Genomic DNA, 21,371 nt, shown 5'->3' on the forward strand with positions numbered 1-21,371 from the left:
TCACTTGGCCTGCTTCCTTCAGAAGTCTTTTATAAGTCCTTCCAGGGCCACTTGCCAAGGGAGGGCAATACACATAGTGGTCTGGGCCCTCCCACATCAACTACTAATAAGAAACCCCATATCAAGCATTTATCAAGAAAATGCCCCACAGGTTTGCCTATAGGTTTGTCTATCTGATGGAGGCATTTTCTCATTGAATTTCCCTTTTCTCAAATGATCCTAGCTTGTGTCAAGTTGACGAAAACTAACCACAGCACCTCTAGAAAGGCTTCTTGTCACAAACTGGACAAAAACTCAGCTGCTGCAGATTCCTCTTGCAATCTTCTCTGACACTGAGGGTACTGATGCTGAGTTGATATCTGACACCTTAGGGTACTGATGCTGAGCAGATATCTCTGACACTAAGGGTACTGATGCTGAGTTGATATCTGACACCTTAGGGTGCTGATGCTGGGCTGGTATCTCTGACATTAAGGGTACTGATGCTGAGTTGATATCTGACACCTTAGGGTGCTGATGCTGACCTGATGTCTCACCAGCAACAGCATAACAGAGAAATGGATATGTCTGGGAGCTGAAGACTTGTATTAAATTCTGTTGCCTCTCTCTGCCTGTGACCCATGTAACTCTCACCCACACTTTTCTCCTCTGTAGAATGAGCATTTCTGATAGCTATATAGTTGCTATGAGGATTAAGTGAGACAATGCATGTCTCATCTTTTCTCCTTTCTTTGCCTTTTAATGGTATGTATAGATCGCTCTAACATTTTTATTTTCTAAGGAAAGAGCTTTAACATATGTGGACAAATCTGTCTGGTATTAGGAAAGTAAATTGAGGACCAGGAGATGGCTCAGGCAGGCAAAGGAGTTTGCCACCAAGCCTCACGATTGGAATTCAATCCCCAGAACCCACATAGGAGAAGAAAATTAACTTCACAACATTATCCTCTGACCTCACACACAGAATAAGTAAGTGTTTAAAAAAAAAAAAAAAAAAAAAAAAAAAAACCCGGGCTGGAGATATGGCTCAGAGGTTAAGAGCACCGACTGCTCTTCCAGAGGTCCTGAGTTCAATTCCCAGCAACCACATGGTGGCTCATAACCATCTGTAATGAGATCTGGTGCCCTCTTCTGTATACATAATAAATAAATAAATCTTAAAAAATATTTAAAAAAAGGAAAAAAAAAACAAGAAAGTAAATGGGTGCATTTTCTTAGCCTATCAAGTGAGTTCTGTGATTAAAAGGCCAGTTTTCTGTAGCAAGAGGAGAAAATACAAACATGGGCAAGTGTAAGTGGGCGTTGGATCTCCTGGAACTGGAGTCACAGATGGTTACGAACCACTGTGTGGGTGCTGGGAACTGAACCTGGGTCCTCTGCTGGAGCAACAAGTGTGCATGACCATGGAGGCGTCCTTCTGCCCTGGGAATGTAGATTAAAGTTTAATCTACATTCGTGTAGCCAAGCCTGACTTTGAACTTGTTATATAGCCAAGGGCGATGTATTGTCTCATGTAATCTTCCCTCTCTTCCAAAAGAAGACCCCTTGTCAGTATTTACAGATCAGGAGGCATAGCTTTTTGTGCAGGGGTGGGGGGTTGGGGGGTAGGGTGGGGGTGGGTGCAGACAAGCTTCCCTCTGAGCCGGGCTGCAGAGCACCGCGGTGCGCCTGCGTGCTGTGGCTTGCCCTTCGTGTTGATTGCCCTTGTTCTTGCTTATTTTTGCCGACTGGATCGACCTATGTGTCTCTCCCTTCCCACCACTCCTCCCCTACAGGCACTCCATTGTTTTCTTCCCATTTCAAGTCTGTGCACACTTATTTTCAAGTCAGCGTATTCTGATTATAGAAGAATTCGTCGATGTCGTAGGTGATCTGTTATTTCCAGCCCTAGCTTCGCTTAGCCACAGTGCCCATCTTTGGTATCAGTCTGCCTCTGGTGGAGTATAATAAGCGTTAGGTGAATCCTTCTTGACCTCAGATGCCAGGAACTGCAAGGATTGTTTAAACCCTAAGGTTATACCTGCAAAACCACAGAAGGCAGAGGGTATGAGATGAGGGTCTGGGAATGTTGTGTAGCTGAAGGTAGTAAGACTCTGTGTAAAGTGTTTGCACAGGTGTTGTGTTGATTTAAAAGGAATCAGAGCCGGGCGGTGGTGGCGCACGCCTTTAATCCCAGCACTCGGGAGGCAGAGCCAGGCGGATCTCTGTGAGTTCGAGGCCAGCCTGGGCTACCAAGCGAGTTCCAGGACAGGCGCAAAGCTACACAGAGAAACGCTGTCTCGAAAAACCAAAAAAAAAAAAAAAAAAAGGAATCAGAATTTAGGCCGGGCGTGGTGGCACATGCCTTTAATCCCAGCCCTTGGGAGGCAGAGGCAAGTGGGTCTCTGTAAGTCTGAGGCCAGCCAGGTATACATAGTTCAACCCTGTCTCAAAACAAAAACAAAAACAAAAACAAAAAAACCAAAAAAACAAAAAACCACCAACCAAACAAAAAAATAAAAAACAACAAAAACATTGTTTTTCAATGCAAATTTAATGAAACACAAGAAGCCACAAACCAAAGGGAGGGGAGAGGGGTGAGGTTTTTCTTGGTTTACTTTTCCTTCTGAGGAATTAGCATTTTCTCACCGAGGAGGAAGGGGTCTCTAGAAAAGCTGAAATTGAATGGGCAGGCGGCACTGCTTTTCAGGCATTTCTCTTCCTGCTGCTGATCTCTGAGGATGTGACCTCTTTTGCTCCCTCCTGGCTGCTACATTGCTGTGACCCGGCCAGGTCTCAGGATGAGGGCTGCCCGCTGCGCTCTGGCGCCTCCTCGTGTCCAGTCTGAGGCTGGCTGCTGTCAGCTCCAGAGGAAGCCCTGCTGTGAGTTTCCTAGGGTTCTGCCTGCTTCCTTCTCATTTTATCGAGAAAAATGAAACAACTTCCTCCTTCCCTGCTACCTGGCCCCTTCTGCCTCCAGCCGTCACAGTGAGTGGTCTCTGCTCCTGTCCAATCCTCTTCCCTGCCTCCTTGTCCCCAACATCACACCTCAATCCCCTCCAGAGCCCCCATGGATTGACTGGGGTCTGTGTTTGTTTTTGTTTGGTTGGTTTTTTGAGACAGAGTCTCAAGTATCCCTGCTGACCTTCAATCCTCCTCCTTTTTTTTAAGGTTTATTTTTATTTTCTGTATATGGATGTTGTACATCTATGCACCATGTGAGTACCTGATGCTCACAGAGGCCAGAAGAGGATTGGATCCCTTGTGACTGAAGTTTAGACAGTTGTAAGCCACCCAGTGTGGGTTTTGTAAACTCGGGTCCTCTGGAAGAGCAGCCAGTGCTCTTAACTGCTGAGGCATCTTTCCAGCCCAGAGTTTTCACATTTATATGTCACCACATTTTGACTTCTTAAGAAAAACCTGCAATCTAATTTTCAAATTATCATAAATAATGATGTGTGTGTATTTCAGTCAGTGACTTTTCAAAAGAGTTTTATTGTAATACATTTCTCTTTCCTTGTGGTGTGCACACTGTATGTGTGTAGGAGGTCCGATAGACGACCTGGGGAAGGCAGGTCTCGCCTTTCGGTGTGTGGGTTGCAGGCACTGAACTCGGGCCACCAGGCTGGAAGCAGATTCCTCAGCCCGCTTCGCTGTTTCACCAGCACCTCAAAACGTTTAAAATAGAAAACTTAGTGCTCGCTTTTGCAGCACATATACTAAAATTGCAACGATAAAGAGAAGATTAGCATGACCCCTGTGCAAGCCATGTAAATTAATGAAGCATTCCATAGTTTTTAAAAATAGAAGAGTTATTGCTTCACTTTAATGCTATATTAATTTTTTTTAGCTTTTTAAATTTTTGTTTTGAGAATATCTCCCCTGATAAGACAATAAGCATTCTGCATTGCACATGTTGTCAGCACAGGACATTGCCAAGCATGGTGTTATCACTACATGCCACACCACTCACTGGAGTTAAAGTGATGCCAACTTCCACGTGGCTCCATGCCAGGAGTGTCTTCATACACCGTGTTGCCACTAAACACAGAAGTGATTTGGGCAGCATTTAAAGAAAATTTCTCTGAAATGCACACATACTAAACAGCCATAAGCATGGTTATTCCATTTTACTCGTATCAGTCTGCACAGGGAGATTTCTAGTCTTGTGCATGTCGGTACACTTCCACTGGGGTTCACTGGAGACTTGCTGTTTGGGCCAGAGGATGCTGAAGTACCAAGTGTTGCCTCTTTCCTGAATTTTAGAGACTGGAAATGTAGATGATATGCTGTATGCCAGGTCTCAGAAATAGAATTTGGGTCATTCAGTTTCCATGCTGAGCTGGAGAACCGTGAGGTTCTGGGGAAGTCTATCCAGTATGGTACCTACCAGTTATATAAGGCCATTGAAATCTCAGCTCCAAGGCTTTAGTCACAGTGGCCGTACTTCAAGTGCTGTAGGAGGACGTGGGCTAGTGACCACCACATTGGGTGACTCATGAAGAACATTCCCATCGTGGAAAGGCCTGTTTTAAATAAAAGAGATGAACTTTCCTAACAGCCCAATGGCTTTTTACAAGACTGTTATTAATCTGTTATCTTTATTTTATGAATTTAAAAAATGAAAATAAAAGCACTTCATTTTTAGAGCACTTTACGTTCGTAACACAATTGGAAGCACAGAGAGTTCCCATATACATGCTCCCTCACACATGTACAGCGCTCCCCACCACAGTGGCATGCTTTTTACAGTCAGCAGAGTGCATAGGTCACAAGTGTGTTCACTAGGTGTGGTACAGCCTGTGGACTGGGATACACGTAAAGTGGTTTATTTCAACCACTGTGTTATTACGTTAGCTAACTTTCTCTTTACTGTGACCAAATATTGATCAAAAAGAACTTAAGAGGGGAAGAGTTGATTGTGGCTCATGATTTGAGGTGTTTCTGTCCATGGTTGCTTGGGCCCATGAACTTGATTAGATTCTCATGGAAAACGGCACTGTGGTGAAGGCTGTTCTTCACAGGGAATGAGGGGCTGGGTGGAGAGAGGAGAGCGAGAGCAGGGATGACCTTCAGAGACCAGTGACTCCCCTGGTAACTGTTTCTCCCAGCCAGGTCTCACCCTGAGTACCTACAACCATCCAGAACAGCGCTTTCGACCAGCAGAGCATCAGGCATTTAGACAAGGGGCCTGTAGGAGGTAGTTCACATCAGACCACAGCCAGGTCACCCAGAGGAGCTTGATCATCCTGGAAATCTTTCCTCTGCCCATTCGCCCTTCCTGTCCTCTCCTTCACCCTCAGCCTCTAGCAACCGTTTCTTTTTACTGTTCCCACAGTTTTGTCTTTTAGTAGAATGTATGTTCAGAGAAATCTGCTAGTGGATTTTTTAACAAATTGTATGTGTGTATTCATGTATGTGAATGAGTATGTATACACCTGTGTGCACATGTATGTGGGGGCCAATAGACAGTCTTGGATAAGGTCCTTAGAAATACTCTCCAAGTCCTTTGAGATGGATCTCTCATTGGCCTGAAGCTCACTGTTTAGGCTAGATTTAAGCTCCAGTGAGCCTCAGCAATCCTCCTGTCTCCACCTTCCAGTACTGGGATTACAAGTGTATACTCATGCCGAGCATCTTTGAGTAGGTTCTGGGGGTTATAATCAGGTCCTCATGACTGTACTGTGCCAGCCAAACTGTCTCCCCAGACCTGTTAGTAGATTTCTGGGCTCTCAACTGCACGCTTTTTTACAATGACATATTTGATTGCTCCTTGATAACTAGGTGGTTTGAATGAGAATGGCCCCCATAGGCTCATATGTTTGAATGAATGCTTGGTCCCCAGTCAGTGGAACTGTTGGAGAGGATTAGGAGATGGTCTTGTTGGAGGAGGTGTGTCACTCGGGCTGGGTTTTAAGGCTTCAGAAGCCCATGCCAGGCAGGCCCAGTCTCCCGCTGACTCTGCCTGCAATTAGTGGATCAGATGTGAGTTCTCAGCTACTGCTCCTGTGCCATGACTGCCTGCCCATCACCATGTTCCCTGGTTCCCTGCCGTGATGATCATGGACTCAGCCTCTGAAACTGTGACCAAGCTCCCAATGAAATGCTTCCTTCTATAAGCTGCCCTGATGATGTTGTTTCTTCACAGCAATGGAACAGTATCTAAGATAGTCAGTTTCCTGGGAATAGAGTTTAAATATCACACTTAATTTTTATTGATTTACTTTGGTGTGTGTGTGTGTGTGTGTGTGTGTGTGTGTGTGTGTGTGTGTGTGCGTGTGCATACACACATGCATGCTAGAATCAATGTCATGTATATGAAAGTATCCAAAGAGGCCAGAAGATGGTGTCGGTTCCCCTGGAGCCGGAGTTACAGGCAGTTGTGAGCCTCCTGATATGGGTGCTGGGAACAGACCTCTGGCCCCCTGAGGAGCAACAAGTGTCCTTAACCACTGAGTCATCCCTGTGGTGCACCCCACCCCACCCCACTTTTTTACTTTTATTTTTTAAAAAAGAAAAGAATAGAAATGTATTTCTTGACTGTGTAAACCTCCTAAGCAGGTGATCAGATCAGCAAGGGGGCTTTCCTCCAAGCAGCCCCTTGGGAACCCAGATTCCTTCCATCATGTGGCTCCCAGGTCTTGTCATTATTCATGAAATCAAAACAAGAAGGATCATGGAGAAGTGGGCAAGATATCTTTGATGGGCCACGGATTGCAGGAGCGCATGTCATTTCTGACCACTGTCCAGAGGAGAAGACGTGGGACCAACCTTGGCTGGAAATACTCTCTAGCTCTTTGAAAGTACACACAGTGGGATGTGACTAGGGAAACTATCTCAGAGCTAGTGCTTGTGATGGACAGGACAAGATGTAATTCCCTTCTGTCCTCTCCACCAGCCACCACTGAAGACTCCAAGAGAAGTCCTGCCCACAGCACAGAGCTGCCTCGGCACAGTCAGCGTGGAGTGGCAGGCTGAAAAGCAGACTTCCTGGGTGCCCACCTTGTCATCAGAAGGTGGAGCTTTCTTTTTTTGTTCTGTTTGTTTTGTTTTTTCTGACAGGGATTCACTGTGTAGCTCGGCAGGCCTGGAACTCACTCTGTACCTGGTGTCTCTGCTGCTTGAATGCTGGGATTAAAGGCGTGAACCATCACCCTGGCTGAGATTTTAAAGGGGACTTCTGGAACAATTTAACAGCAAAATGTCTGGTTTTCTGTGAGCTGCCTCATGGTGCTGGGATCTGTACTGCAACCCTCAGGGTTGGGCAGAGACCACTGTTAACTGCTGAGCCTCTCTCCGGCTCCACAAATGCCCAGTTTTCAACCATAGACATTGAGGTTTGCTTTGTCCAGTTTCTTGGAGGACCCTTACATTTTGATGGCCTCTCTGGACCCTCATATTGACGTTTCTCAGCTCTACAGTGTTTTGATTCTCGTGGGTTGTATCGATGGTGCTGCAATCACTGGAGACCTTAACCTTCCTTGCAAATCACACGGATGCTTGCCTAATCATCTCCTTGGAAAGTACCTTTTAAAGGTGTGTTCCTTGAAAGCAAATCAACAGTTTGCACCTGTTTTCCTTGGCACCTGTTAAAGTGACTATATGGGTCATCACTGACTGACAAGTGTTACCTGTCAGCTGTCCACTTGCACGGAAAAGCTGAGTGTTCATGTAGTCATGGTAACATGCCTTTGACAATGAGCGAACAATGCAGAAATAGACTGTTCCTCCAGTCCTGCTACTGTGCATGGGACACAGTTTGAGGCCATTCTGGGAGAGAACAGCATGAGGTCAGGCCATCAGTACAGCCAGCACTGTTATCTCACGCCCACACCCACACCCACTAGGAGGCAAAGGCCTCTGGCAACGTTTCTTAGAGCTCATTACTAGATTCCTCATTACAATCTTGGCTGAACTGGCACATTTGGCAGCCCATGGTGCAAATGAGAAAGCTATGGTTGTGACTAGGGAGCAGTTTTCCTTCCTGTCTTTCTCCTTAAGGGTGGGGGGAGTACTTGCTGGGGAAGTTATTTCTGATATTAATAGGCATGCTGGCTGGGCTCAAAGGCAGCCTGGGATAAGATGGCAAGATGCCATTTAAAACAAATAGCAGGATGTGCCATGGGGCTATTACATCACAAGTAGTCCACTTTTAACAGAACACTGTTTTCGTGATCTTATCTGCTGCAAGAGACCTTAAACAAATGACTAATTAGCATTTCAGAAATTCGTATAGCGAGCACTGGCGATTATGAGCTGACTGAGTGAGGGTTTTCTGCACCCATAGGGCTTGAAGGGACACCCAGAGGGAGCCTGGGCCTGAAGGAAGGAAGTGCTTCTTATGACCTGGGCATACCGAGGAGGGTGTGGAAGGCAGCCAGAGGCCAGACACTGGCTGGCAAGGAGGCTTTGCTTTGCTGTTTGTGGCTGTGAACTGACTGCAGGCTACTTTTTCCGGCTGTCTAGGTTTTTCTTTTGATTCTCTCGTTGGTCTGGGGTCAAGCCATTTATTATACATAGCAAAATCCAACTCTTGATTGCTGAGCTCCTACAGGAAAAATTACCCAGTTTTGTCTACAGCCTCAGCTGTCCTTTCCATGTTGAATAGATATTTTTAATGTTTCTTAATGTTGTGAGGTTCCTTAGGAACATAACCATGATTTTATAGCAGAGCTAATCATAATTTATTTGTCTGTTTGTTTTGAGAGAGAGGTTCATGCAGCTGAGGCTGGCTTTGAATCCTCTATGTAGCTGAGGATGACTTTGAACCCCCATCCTCCTATCTCCAGCAACTTACTTGATTGTGGTTATTAGTTGAGTATTACTGCTACCCAGCTGCCCATGTACAGTTATTTCTTGTCTTGGAGGCAGAGTTTGTAGCAAGATTTTCCCAGCTGTCTTCTGCACAGCTAGCAAGTAGCCAGACTGTTTGGGGGACCCTTGTGTCTCTCCTTCTACAACTCTGAGGTCTGTGGGCTGCTCACTATATCATGACCTCTGCATCTCTTTCACCGTTCATGCCTGTTTCCTTTCCCAGAATTTCCTACCGTTTTAGTCTGGAAAAATAACCAGTCAGGAATAACCACCCCGACTAGTCTCATTTCTGCAGACCCACCTCCCCACCCCACCTCCAGTAAGGTGCCATGATAGCCAAATGACTATGTATGACCTCACTAGGTATACTTTATGTGTTGACCTTGCTGATCCTCCTGAGAACTCTATTCTATATTACATCATCCTTTATGGTGCCCCAAAGTTGCCTGAATAAATGGGCAAGTGGTCTCCCCAAATGTAAAGAAGGTTAGAAGCAGATAACACTGGAGATAAATAGCAAGCTCGTTACCTAGCTAAGAATGGAACAGTGGAGTCCCCAGCATTTTTATTACTTACTAACTGTATTACATGTCCTGTGTAACCAGGTTATTCTTCATACCCTCCCAAACATCCACATTTAATTTCTGCCATGTCCCCTCTAGATCTTTCCAGAGGGCATGGAGGCAGAAGCCATGTTTGTGTTGCTTGTCATAGACTCTCCAGGTCTTAGAACAACTGTGGACCATAACAAGTCATTCATAAGGACTTTCATTTATATTTCCTATTTGTCTGTTTGAAAAATTATTTTCTTTGGTGTGTGTGTGTGTGTGTGTGTGTGTGTGTGTGTGTGTGTGTGTGTGTGTTCTATGACGCACACAGTGTCAGAGGACAACTTTTGGAACCAGTCCTATCCCCGTTCCAGGGATTGAGTTAGGTCACCGGGCCTTCCCAGTAAGCACCATTATCCATTGAGCCTCTCACCGGTCCTCATTTGTCCATTGCAATTAGTTTCCTTTTTTTACTTTGTTTTTGATCTGAGATAGAGCTTCTCTGTGTAGCCCTGGCTGTCTTGGAACTCGCTCTGTAGACCAGGCTGGCCTCTGCCTCCCAAGTTAAAGGTGTGTGCCACCATGCCTGGTTTTAGCTGTAGTTTCTGTAGTTTGTGGTGCTAAGTAAAATATATTCGGTTATAATTTGGACCACCTCAAGCCTATTTAGTAATTTTGAATATGTGTACATAGGCTTTAGGTCTATCATTGAACATTGACATCATTTTATATTATTCACTATTGTGCCGGGTTTTAGTATTAATGACCTAGGGCAATCCTTTTTAAAGGTCATAAATGATGTTTAATAACCCGAAAAAAGATTACTTTGAGAAACAGGAAGCAGCAACATAGGCTCGAATCCTTAATTTATTTAAGCCCTGCATGGCCTAGTAATCTCTTCATCTGCCATTTCCCCCAGGCCTAACACTCTGAAAAAAGCTTCTGGAAAGGAAATTGGACAGGCACTTTGAGATTGCAGAGCCCTGTGAAGCTCATAAACCGAGCATATTAAGAACAGATACTGATCAAATATAAAAGCAAAAGGCAATTAGCTTGAAGGGACTGGGAGGATTATATAAGGTGAAAATCTGGAAAAATAAAGCGAGCAGATGGTCCTAATGAGCCCTGTTGCAGCAGCTTCCACTGGTGCATCTGCCACAAACTAATTACCTCTTGACTGCCTGGTCACCTAAGCTGAGACGTGTGGCGTTTGTGGCAGACGCTATTAAAAGCTCAACCCTAAGTTCTTTCATTTGTTTACCAGTGAGTGGTTGGGTTCATGTGGATCATTTGATTTGAGTTCATTGCAATTATATATTGTGTTTTACTCAGCAGCTTGTCCTTATAATTTGCTTTTAATTGCAGTATTATTTCTTCTACCCTTCTTGGTCAATAGCCTCTTCTTTAGGGGAAAAAAAAGCTTAAGGAATATCTGTGAAGGGAACTTTTGTTGTTTCCTTTGTGCTGTGCTTCTGTTTTGTGAGGCAGTGTTCCTGCTCTAGCCGAGGTTGACCTGGAACTCACTAGTCTGAGGGGCCATGGACTCTTGGTGGTCCGTCTACTTCAGCTTCCGGTGTGCTGACATTACAGGCATGAGCCACCATGCCTAGCTTGAGGATATTCATTTTATTTATTAATTTATTACTCTGTGTGTGTGTGTGTGTGTGTGTGTGTGTGTGTGTGTGTGTGTGTGTGTGTGTGTATGTGTGTGTAAAGTAGGGTATGGGGGGAGCACATGTGTGGCCCATGGCATGCTTGTGGAGGTCAGAGGACAAGTGTGTGGAGTCCTGTCTCACCTTCTGCTTTCACACGGGGCCCAGAGAATGAAGTCAGACCATCTCACTGGCCCTTCCAGGTAATACTTTTAAGGTAGATGGTCTGCGTGCTTTTAATCCTGGATGATGAAAAATCAGTTTTGTCCAAATCCTGGCATAAGATAGCATTGTTAGGATGCAGGCAGGAGGAGAAGAGCCAGGCCTCAGTTCACAGAGAAGCTACCCTCCTTGTGTGCAGTATCTGTAAAAGCTGAGCGTGTGTGTACCCAGGAGCACAGTCCTTGTACTGCCAGGCACATCCCTAAAAGGAACGCACCATATGTTCATAGAAATACTCCACTGACAGTCAGCAGCACTGATGATGATGATAACCGGAACCCCCCCAGGAGCTCCTCCAGCTGAAATAGACCATCAGTGGTGATTCTTCATTGAAAATGTGCGCATTGTATAGTGGGTGGCTGTTCTAGCTATGACCTCGAAGCACGGCCCCTAGTGAGGTGGCAGATAACTGGGACACCTGCCTATGACCTTGAAGTACATGTCCCTGGGGCATGGCCGCTCAGGACCCTTAAGACCTGGGTTGCAGTACATGGCCTCTCTCGAGGTTTTGGATGCTGGAGGCAGTCCAGGCGAAAGAACAGCGTGGGACTGTGCCTCAGCCTTCCAGGGCCCTGCAGTAATTCCTCGGTTCTGTATCGTGAGTTCCCCTTCTCTAATAAGTTCCTTTGCCCATTAAGCAGACTCTGTGGATTGCTGACAATATCCATACCTGTAGATGTAACCAACGGTCTTATCAAATAAGAAACACAGAGCCGATTCAGAGAAGAAAGCCACGAGGTCAGAGCTAAGAGCCTTACCCTTCCTGCTTCAGGGATCCTCTTCAGCCAAGAGAACTCTCTGAAAAGGGCCTACTTCCTGTGTGTATATCTTTATATAGTCTAGCTGTTCTGCCTTCTCATTGGTTGTAAACCCAAACATGTGACTGCCTCGTCACTGCCTGAATGTACCGCCCTCCAGGTCCTTAAAGGCGTGCGCCACCGCCGCCACGCACTTGCTATGGCTCTAATAGCTCTGACCCCCAGACAACTTTATTTATTAACATACAATTAAAATCACATTTCAGTACAAGTAAAATACTACCACATTTCCCCTTTTCTATTTTAATAAAAAGGAAAAAAAAGAAAAAGGTTATAACTAACAAAAGAAAAACTATATACAAAAGTACAATGACTATATATAATATATACAAGTAATAAATGTCTAAACAATGTCTAGTCCATTTGTATTTGACAAATTCAGAGAAAATAATTTCATTATCTATCCTATATTAAGTCCAAAATTTATCTAATTCACTTTCTATCCTAATTAATCTTCAACTATAACTAATTAATCTTCAACTATAATTAACTAATCTTCAACTCCCTCAGAGACCCAAGAAGGAAATAATATTAGCTAACAAAAATAAAAACAGAAAGTGCATGCAAGCAACTTCCAAAAAATTTGTGAGTTGACAGAAACAGCCAGCTGCCTGGACAGTCACCTGAGGTTTCTCCGCAATGCTGGGGCATCATCTTCAGCCTATAGGCTTAGCATATCTGACAGACTCATTTGTGAAGTAGGATGTACACAAGGTCAACAGTTCAACCTCACATTGGGTGAGAGCAGTCCATGTACCAGAAACACCTGAATTCCACTAGTGTCCTGTCATGATTCAGGATTTTAAATTCTGGAAATTGTTGATGGTTTTTTAATTCAACTGTCCATTCTTCTTGGCTGTGTATATATGGCTTCATCTCAGCATCCCGTTCTTCTCCACATCCCTCTATCAAATGCCAGTCTACTATTGAGGGGCGTGAGCTTAGTTACTCTTCAAGAATAACTGTTTCAGCTGCTGTTCCATTGCACATCAGAAGCCATCGGCCCACTGCCTGTTCAGCTGCCTTAGAAGAAAAGGGCACTGTACCTTTTCCGAATTGCGAAGGTCACTTCAGGGATGGTGCCATATTGTCCTGGCCTCAGAAGATGCCTTTTGATAAAGCCATAACCACACTTGTTTTGGCAAGAATCAGTAGTCCTTTGTTTCATGTCCTGTCTGTCCATTTTGTCAGCAGTTAATTCGAGGATACTTTGTTGTCCAGTGGCTAACTTTTGCCACAATGAAAGTTAACTCCATATGCAGTTTCTTCAATGCCCATATTTTCTCTGAAGTAGATTGGTACTGCCAGGAGCCAACATATCTCATAATCATAACAAAAAAGAAAAATTTTCTAAGTTATTAAAACATTTTAAATGCCATATTCTGTAGATCTCTGAAGGGTTTGAAGATGACCTGTCTATCTAAAATATATCTGCTCAATTTTTAAAACATATCTAATATGACTACAAGTTCTATTGTAATGTCTAACTACTAACTTTCATTTCTTTATATCCTAATAGTTGGTAATAATAACATTCAAGGATCAGAAAATTGCATTGTTAAATGAACGGTATAAGTACAATTAGAAATATACATATAGCATTTTCTAACAATATCAATTTCAATATATATATAATTTGTATACAATATAAAACAATCCAATCCAATGTAAAGTACTTAAAACTAGTAATTGTCTTTTTCTTCTTCTTTCTTTCTTTCTCTTTTTTTTTAAAAACAAGAACCTTAAATCTAATCTCTTTTGCTTAGCCTTTTTCCTAACCCTTGACAACAACTTATAACCAACCCTCTAAACAATGAAAATTATCCCAGACCCAAAACCCATTAAAAAGACCAAAAAACCACCCGCCCCACACCACCTCTTTGGGAATGTGGGCGTCGTATTCTTAAAATTGCTTCCTGCTGGGTATGGGCGAAGTTATCTTTATCCTGAAAGAAAAATTTTAGGTTAATTGTCAAATTCTAGGAAAGGTAACTATGTCCTTCATTATCCAGTCTGTGTATAATGCCAAAGTTCAGGGTTTATCTCAAGTCTTTATTCAAGTAGTCTTTGAGACTGGATCATCTCAGCTAGTCATCTCAAAATTGCTCTGAGCACCTTGTAGTTCAAAGCTGATCTGTAGATGATGTTTGTCAGCTTAGTGATATTATTATTGTCCACGTGGAATTGTTGTTGTTGTGGGGCCCCAACTTCTTCCTGGAGACTTCAGTTGATGTTAGGCCTGGCCGTGATTTCCTGCAGAAAACTGATAAGAGACTCGAACACAAAGACATATATATGCAGCTAATTGAAACCTTTTTTCTAGAATTAGTTAGTACTCTATATGACCATTCATATCTTAACAAAGTTTAAAATGTATATATATCTATATATATTAATCTTGTAAATTTTGATATAAAATTTATACTTTAAGAAAAGTTTTAAAGAATCAGAATAGAATCAACGAGTTGAGATTAGTAATAGAATAGTCCCTTACTTAATTTGGCTTTTCTCCTGTCCCATAGCAGAAGATGGCTCTTTTATTCTGGCATGATACAGGGAGTTTGCATTTTCCTTTTAACAACATGCTTGAGTTTAAAGAAGGAGAGAGCCGTTCTCCAACTCCAAAGTCAGCTTCAAATTTTAATTGAACTGGGACTATTAGAAGACCAATAGTGTTAAATTTTTAGAGAAAAGCAGAAACAAACCTTTAGGAAGACATAAAATTTTTTAGATAATATATACCCATACGCCGTTTCACTCTGTTTCCTGGGATAGATGATTTGTCCCTTTTCTTCAGTTGCCTCATTTGTCCTGTGTTCTTCAGATTCCTTAACCCTCATTCTCCTAAAAGACAAAAACAAAAACCTTTCCCCAATAACGTTGTCACAGTACATAACATGAACATGAATGACTGTCACAACCCAGTGATAGGTGAAAGAACCCATACCCCAAAGAGCACATCCTGTGTGACTTCCTGTTTATAAGTCAGAAAGACAGTAGCATAGTATGGGGTGATTGAAGGCTCTGGGTTAAGAGCACCTGCTAACTCTTGCAGAAGACCCAGGTTCCTTTCCAACCACCCACATCAAGACAGGAGGCTCACAGCCACCCTTAACTCCAGCTCCAGGGACTCTGGTGACTTCTTCTGGCCTCTGTGGGCACCCATACATGCATGTGGCATGCAAACACACACAAATAAATGAAAATAACAGTACTTTTTAAAAACACAAAGTGATGTAGGTAATGGAAGTCAGAGTGGTTGTAACCCCTAAAAAGATTATAAATAGAGGGGTGCACTGTGATGGTCTGGGGTTCTTGAGTCCTTGACCTCTGAGCTAATTATTCTAGATGTGTTCAGTTTGTGGAAACCAGTAGAGATTGTGATGATTCTGTATATGTTATAGTTTAATGGAAGTTTTAAAAGGTCAGTGTGACAGTGTGGCAGTGCGGTCACTTAAAGAAGGGTGTGCTTGACTCCAGGTGCTCTGCTGCTTCATGAGGTAAAGCCAGCTCGGGGACCATTTAAAGCTTGCTTATGTAAAGTTAAGGGGCTTGCGTTGTCTCCAGATGCAACTTTATTCTCTGCCAAGAGTGGAAGAGGCCTTGCGACTCTTCTAGGATTCTGAGAATTTATCCAAGTCCTTATTTTATTTGACTGACTACAGAGTCTTGGTGTAGTGTCTAAGCCAGGGTCTCATGTAGCCCAGGCTATCCTCAAACTTGCTCTATAGTCAGGGGACCTTGAACTCCTGATCCTCCTGTCTGCCCTTTACCAAGTGCTGGGATTACAGGCCTGTGTCCACAGCCATCTTAGTTCTGTGAATTCTCCCTGGCACCTCTGTCTCCTGGGTTCTCCAGTCTGTGATTAGGCCACTGTAAAAATGACAGGTTGAGCAGTCAGCAGTGTGCTAGCTTTTTCCGTTTCTTTTTCTTATTTTGTGACTGAGAGTTTGTTGAAGTCAATTGTCTCACCTGTCATTTCCCGTCCACCTCAGGCACTGTGGGCGTTGAACATCTGACAAGCGCTTGACTGCTGACTTTGAAGAAATAGGCGACACTCTTGCTGCCCTTTCTCCGTCTCCGTTGGATGAATCCCTGTCACACCTCCCTCTGCGAGTCAGTCAGTCAGTCTCTCTCTTCCACAGGTTTCTGGTTTGCACATTCATCGTAAAAGACCAGGAAATATGCAGAAGCCCAAAGAGAAAGATAAATACCCGTAATCTTTCTACACAGTGGGGAATTCCTGTTCCTTTTTGTTTATTTTCTTTTCTTGCAATTCCTATTATACCATTGCTCTTGTGCCTCTGCCCTGTCCAACTCCTCACCTTCTATCTTCATGTCTTTCTCGTGTGTGTATGTGTGTGTGTGTGTGTGTGTGTGTGTGTGTGTGTGTGTGTGTGTAGTTCCTAAGTAGCCCAGGCTAGCCTTAAACTCACAGTCTTCACGGTTGCCTCCTGAGTTCTGGAATTACAAGCCTGTGCCCATCATGCCCAACTCTACTTTCTTTTTTTATGGGGCTGCAGTTTGAGACAGGGTTTCTCTGTGTAGCCCTGGCTGTCCTGGAACTCACTCTGTAGACTAGGCTGGACTCAAACTCAGAGATCGGCATGCCTCTCTCCCAAGTGCTGGGATTAAAGATGTGAGCCACTACCTCCTGGCCCCAACTCTCCTTTCTAAGGCTTCTTGAGGAGAGTGGACACTGAGTGTTGCCAACTCCATTTTCCTTTCTCCATACACAGGTTTCCCTGAGATTGTGACTGAAGCCTTTGGACTCCTCAAAAGCCAATACAGTGTAACACAGAAAGAACTCTAGCTCCTAGCCACTTCTTACATTCTTGAGATTACCCTGCCTAGTGTCCATCACATTCTCCAAATTAAAAACAAAAAAAGACAGAGGGCTGCCAAGATAGCTGAGTGGCCCTTACTGTCAACCCTGAGGACCCGGGTCCCACCTCTGGAGCCCACGTGGAAGGAGAGGACTCCCACAAGTTGTACTCTGCATACACATGCGGGACATGACATGTGCGCGCGCGCGCACACACACACACACACACACACACACACACACGTCTTCCTAAATAATAAATGTAAGAAACAAAAAGACATAATTCTTCAGAATAGAACCACACTGTTTTTATTCTAAATCTCTTCTACCATCTTCTTGGACGCAGCCATGGAGCTGAGAGCTTTTTTCCCAGTCAGTGCTGGAAATGAAACCTACACCTTGCCCATGCTAGGCACACCACGGAGCTGCAGACCTCCAGCACTGATCCCGCATTGGGGTTGTTTTAGTATTGTTAGTGTACAGAATGGAGTTTCTCTGGGGCATTTTCATCATTGTAACTTTCTTGTGTATGCCTGTCCCTTCCCCGTCCCTCCTCCTCCTTGTGGGACTACTTCCTCCCCCAAAATATCATCCTTCTGCTATTACGTTATACAGATAAATATATATTATAGTTCAATTGAGCTTCCGTACATGAGAGAAAACACGCACTGCTTTATGTTTTCAGCGTTACCTTCTCTTTCTTCTCTCCCACCCTCATTAGGACCCCTTTACTTTACTGGAAGCCTGTGTGTGTGTGTACACTTTAAGAACTTCCAGCCTTTAAAACTCCATGCTTCCTGGGCACTTGAACTTGAATCTTAAGATTTTCTCTTTTGGATTCTGCCTGGATTTCTAGGTAGTTGCAGTGACCTCCATGTTTCTGGAATCACAGTAGCTGCTGGCACAGTATGACTAGTGTGGCCTCACTCTGTGGCCATGGAGTTCCCAGCCTGAGTGTTTGTAGGCACACACAACCTACACTCTTTGAACTCGTTTTTGCCTCCTAAAATGGGCTCCTAAGACAGTTCTGATTCAGGCTCTTAGGTGTCTTTCCTTGACTTCTTCAGGTTTTTCCTACCAGACTCCTGTGAGCTTCCTCTTCCTCTTTAGGCTTCTGAAGTGTGCGGACAACCCTAGGAGCCCACAGCACTGATGGCTGTCCTCTCGAACCTTATGAGTGCATTGTTTTGTTTGTTCTGCTCTTAGGGGTTAGGGCGGTGTGATAGTCTCATTGTCGCAGGGCCTCTGTTTAAATGTGTAGCTGTGAGTTACTGTCCATCCTGAACGGAGTCATCTAAATCAGTACCCTGCTGAGTGCTGTAATGGAGCGCGTGCTGAGAGAGGGGCAGCAGAGAGTTTCTTTCTTTCTTTTCCGAGACAGGGTTTCTCTGTGTAGTTTTGGAGCCTGTGCTAGAACTCACTTGGTAGTCCAGGCTGGCCTCGAACTCACAGAGATCCGCCTGGCTCTGCCTCCCGAGTGCTGGGATCAAAGGCGTGCGCCACCACCGCCGCCGCCGCCACCTGGTACAAAGAGTTTCTTAAAAATGCGAAGGGGAGCCGGGCGGTGGTGGCGCACGCCTTTAATCCCAGCACTCGGGAGGCAGAGCCAGGCGGATCTCTGTGAGTTCGAGGCCAGCCTGGACTACCAAGTGAGTCCCAGGAAAGGCGCAAAGCTACACAGAGAAACCCTGTCTCAAAAAAAAAAAAACCAAAAAAAAAAAACATTGAAAAAAAAAATGCGAAGGGGAAGCAGCTTCTACTGCACCTTTGTCATCTCTACCTTGTAGAGCCCCTGGCCACTGCCCAGTTGACTGCACCCCCTTTCCCAAGTCTTCCCTCTGGGAACTCCACCTGAGGTACTCCTCTGTCCTAGGCGCTGAGGAGACAGCTGCAGGGGATATTTGTATGTCATCTCCTCTAACTCTGTAAGTATTATAGCACCTACTGGAGGGCCAGTTTGCAGTCCTGGGGTTGCTACTGCCCTGATTACGAAGGCAGTGGGCATTCAGTTTCTCAGCGCACAGACCTCTCAGTTCAGGAGCAGCTTCCTGCAGGAAGGAGGTGTGGGGGGGACTTTCTGCAGCAGAGGATCTGACTCTGAGTCTTGCTCTTCAGAAAATTTTAAAGGCCATTTGTGTGTATGTGTGTGTGTATATATATATTGGTTCATGCACATAAGTATGTAGGCATGCACATGTGCACACATGTGGGGGTCAGAGGAGGATATCAGAGTCTCCAGCACTGTCCACTTTATTGCCTTGAAACAGGGCCTCGCAGTGAACCTGAGGCCCATTGTCTGCCTTATTCTGCCTCCAGTGCTCAGGTCACAGGCATGCAAAGCCATGCTCAGCTGGATTTTTGTTTCGTTTTTACATGGTGCTGGGGATTCCAACTTAGGTCCTTATGCTTGCATGGGAGGAGCCTTTCCTCACCCAGCCATCTTCTCAGCCTTTGTTTGTTTGTTTGTTTGTTTGCACTTTGGAACTTTCCTCAGAAAACCAGGAAAGGGACCATCTGTCTAGTGATACAGTCACAAAACACCCCAAGGTTACTGCGCTTGGCTCCTTTCTAATTTGCCTAACATTTTGAGTGAAATAGTTTTCTCTCTTTAAAAAGTTGATGAAAAACATCTACAGAGTGTGGTAGAAAGGATGATGGTAATTAAAAAAACAAAAACAAAAACAAAACTCCCACAGATCAAAGCTGGAGTGACGAATGCCTGGAATCCCAGCAGGAATGTCAAGAGTTCAGGGCCAGCCTGGACTATATGAGACCATGTCTCAACAAAACCAAGAAAAACAAAATCCCTGGAGTCCACAGTTAGCCAGTCCTTAGTAGCACTTCTCTTTATCAACCCAGCCCAACTTTCTCTAACCCTATGGGTAGAAAGAAGTCTGCTGTAAACAGACCAGTTCAATGTGTTCGACAGCCTGCCTTAGTCTGTTTGGATGGCTATAATAAAATACCATAGACTAAATAGCTTGTAAATAAGAAGTCTATTGCTTACAGTTCTGGAGGCTGGCAAGTCCAAGGCCAAGGGGCCAGCAGATTTGGTGTATGATGAGGACCTGGTCTCTGGCTCAGAGCTATGTCTTTAGGCAGTGGAAAGGGCTGTCTGAGCTCTCCTTTATAAAGTCACTAATATGTCACCCATAAAGGCTTCTCCCCTATGGCTGCATCACTCCCCAAAGGTCCCAGCACCATCACCTACGATAGGATTTTAACATATGAACCTGAAGAGACACACACCCACAGACCCAAGCATCCTGCTATTTTTTCTACAACTTAGGAACTCAAATCACCCTTTTTTTGTATATGAGAGAACACAGGTGGAGAAGGCAGGTTCAGAAGCCAAAGAACTAGCTAGGGACTGAGCTAGGACCAGACACTTGCCTCCCACCCCACTACCAGCTTCCAGGTTCTCACTGCTGCTTGTGTGGATGGTTATTTGGGGTTTTCCTTTAACATTAAAAACCCAGGCAGTACATTCATTCATTCTTCCTCACTCTCTTAAACACTGTAGCTAGGACAGGGTCTCTGTTTCCAGGAATGACAACCTGAGGAATACAGACAAAATAACCTGCTGAGTCTACGCTGAGTGCAGTGGGGCCTGGTGGGGACCAGCCAGCTCACTTGGTGAGTTGAGGATGGTGATCCACAGGATGGGCACTGGCCATAGTGTTCTCAAGTAGCACCAGAGGCCTCGTGGAGAAAACAAGGAACAGGAGACTCGGGAACATGTCTGGAAGTATACGATTCCTGGGGCTTTCAGCAGGGTGGCTGGTGGAGGAAGGTCAGAAACGGCTCTTAGAGCCAATTCTGAGTCACTTGAGGTTACAGACATTGAGGGCCAAGGCTCTGGAGCCCTGTGGTCTCTGTGACTGTTCAGTGTGGCGCTAACAAATAGAACTTCTCTGCAGTGTTGTGCAGGAAAAGCTGCAGAATCCCGTGTGAATGAAGTAGTTCTCATCCCTGAGCTTGTAAACCACAGGATTCACTTCCTTCTCTTCCGTGGCTTCGTAGTAAGAGCATGTGGCCTGGCAACGGTATTCTGCATTTGTCCCGTGTGCTAAGGTGATGGTTAGGGTGAAACAAAACTTTGGTTCCCGACCTTACAGTGCCCGAGTTGAAAACTTGATTCATTCTCAACCCCCAACCCTATTCCAACTACTAGCTGGTTTAGGGGCTTTTTTTTTTTTTTTTTTTTTTGACAGAGTCTCATTATATAGCCTTGGCTAGGGAGCTTGCTGTGTAGACTAGGCTGGCCTCAAGAAATCAGACTGCCTCTGCCTCTGTTACTTTGGGTTTTTTTTTTTTTCTCAGCAATGTGAGCTGCTTCCTTGGTGTAGCTGATAGATGCCTGTGGAGACTTATTGAGGGAGTTTCTAGTGTGTTTATAAATTTTTTTTTTCAGACTCTTCATTAGGTTGAATGAACACTGTAGAAAATTCCATGTAACTGTTACCCTGTCTGATTAACCAGGAGGAAATCAGAGGTGATTTTTCTATGTCTG

General features: G+C 44.5%; 1 protein-coding gene and 1 non-coding gene across 3 annotated transcripts in view; both read left to right on the forward strand.

The window, feature by feature from the left end:
• Nucleotides 1–21,371, forward strand: part of Shld1 (shieldin complex subunit 1) — an 81,276-nt gene that overhangs the window by 28,086 nt on the left and 31,819 nt on the right. The window lies entirely within an intron of this gene.
• LOC128102810 (U6 spliceosomal RNA) lies at nt 3,675–3,777 on the forward strand. Its single transcript, XR_008215556.1, has one exon. It is a non-coding gene; the product is annotated as a U6 spliceosomal RNA (small nuclear RNA).

Source organism: Peromyscus californicus, unplaced genomic scaffold, assembly GCF_007827085.1.
Source record: "Peromyscus californicus insignis strain IS unplaced genomic scaffold, ASM782708v3 Scaffold_7__1_contigs__length_154581171, whole genome shotgun sequence".
NCBI lineage: Eukaryota > Metazoa > Chordata > Mammalia > Rodentia > Cricetidae > Peromyscus > Peromyscus californicus.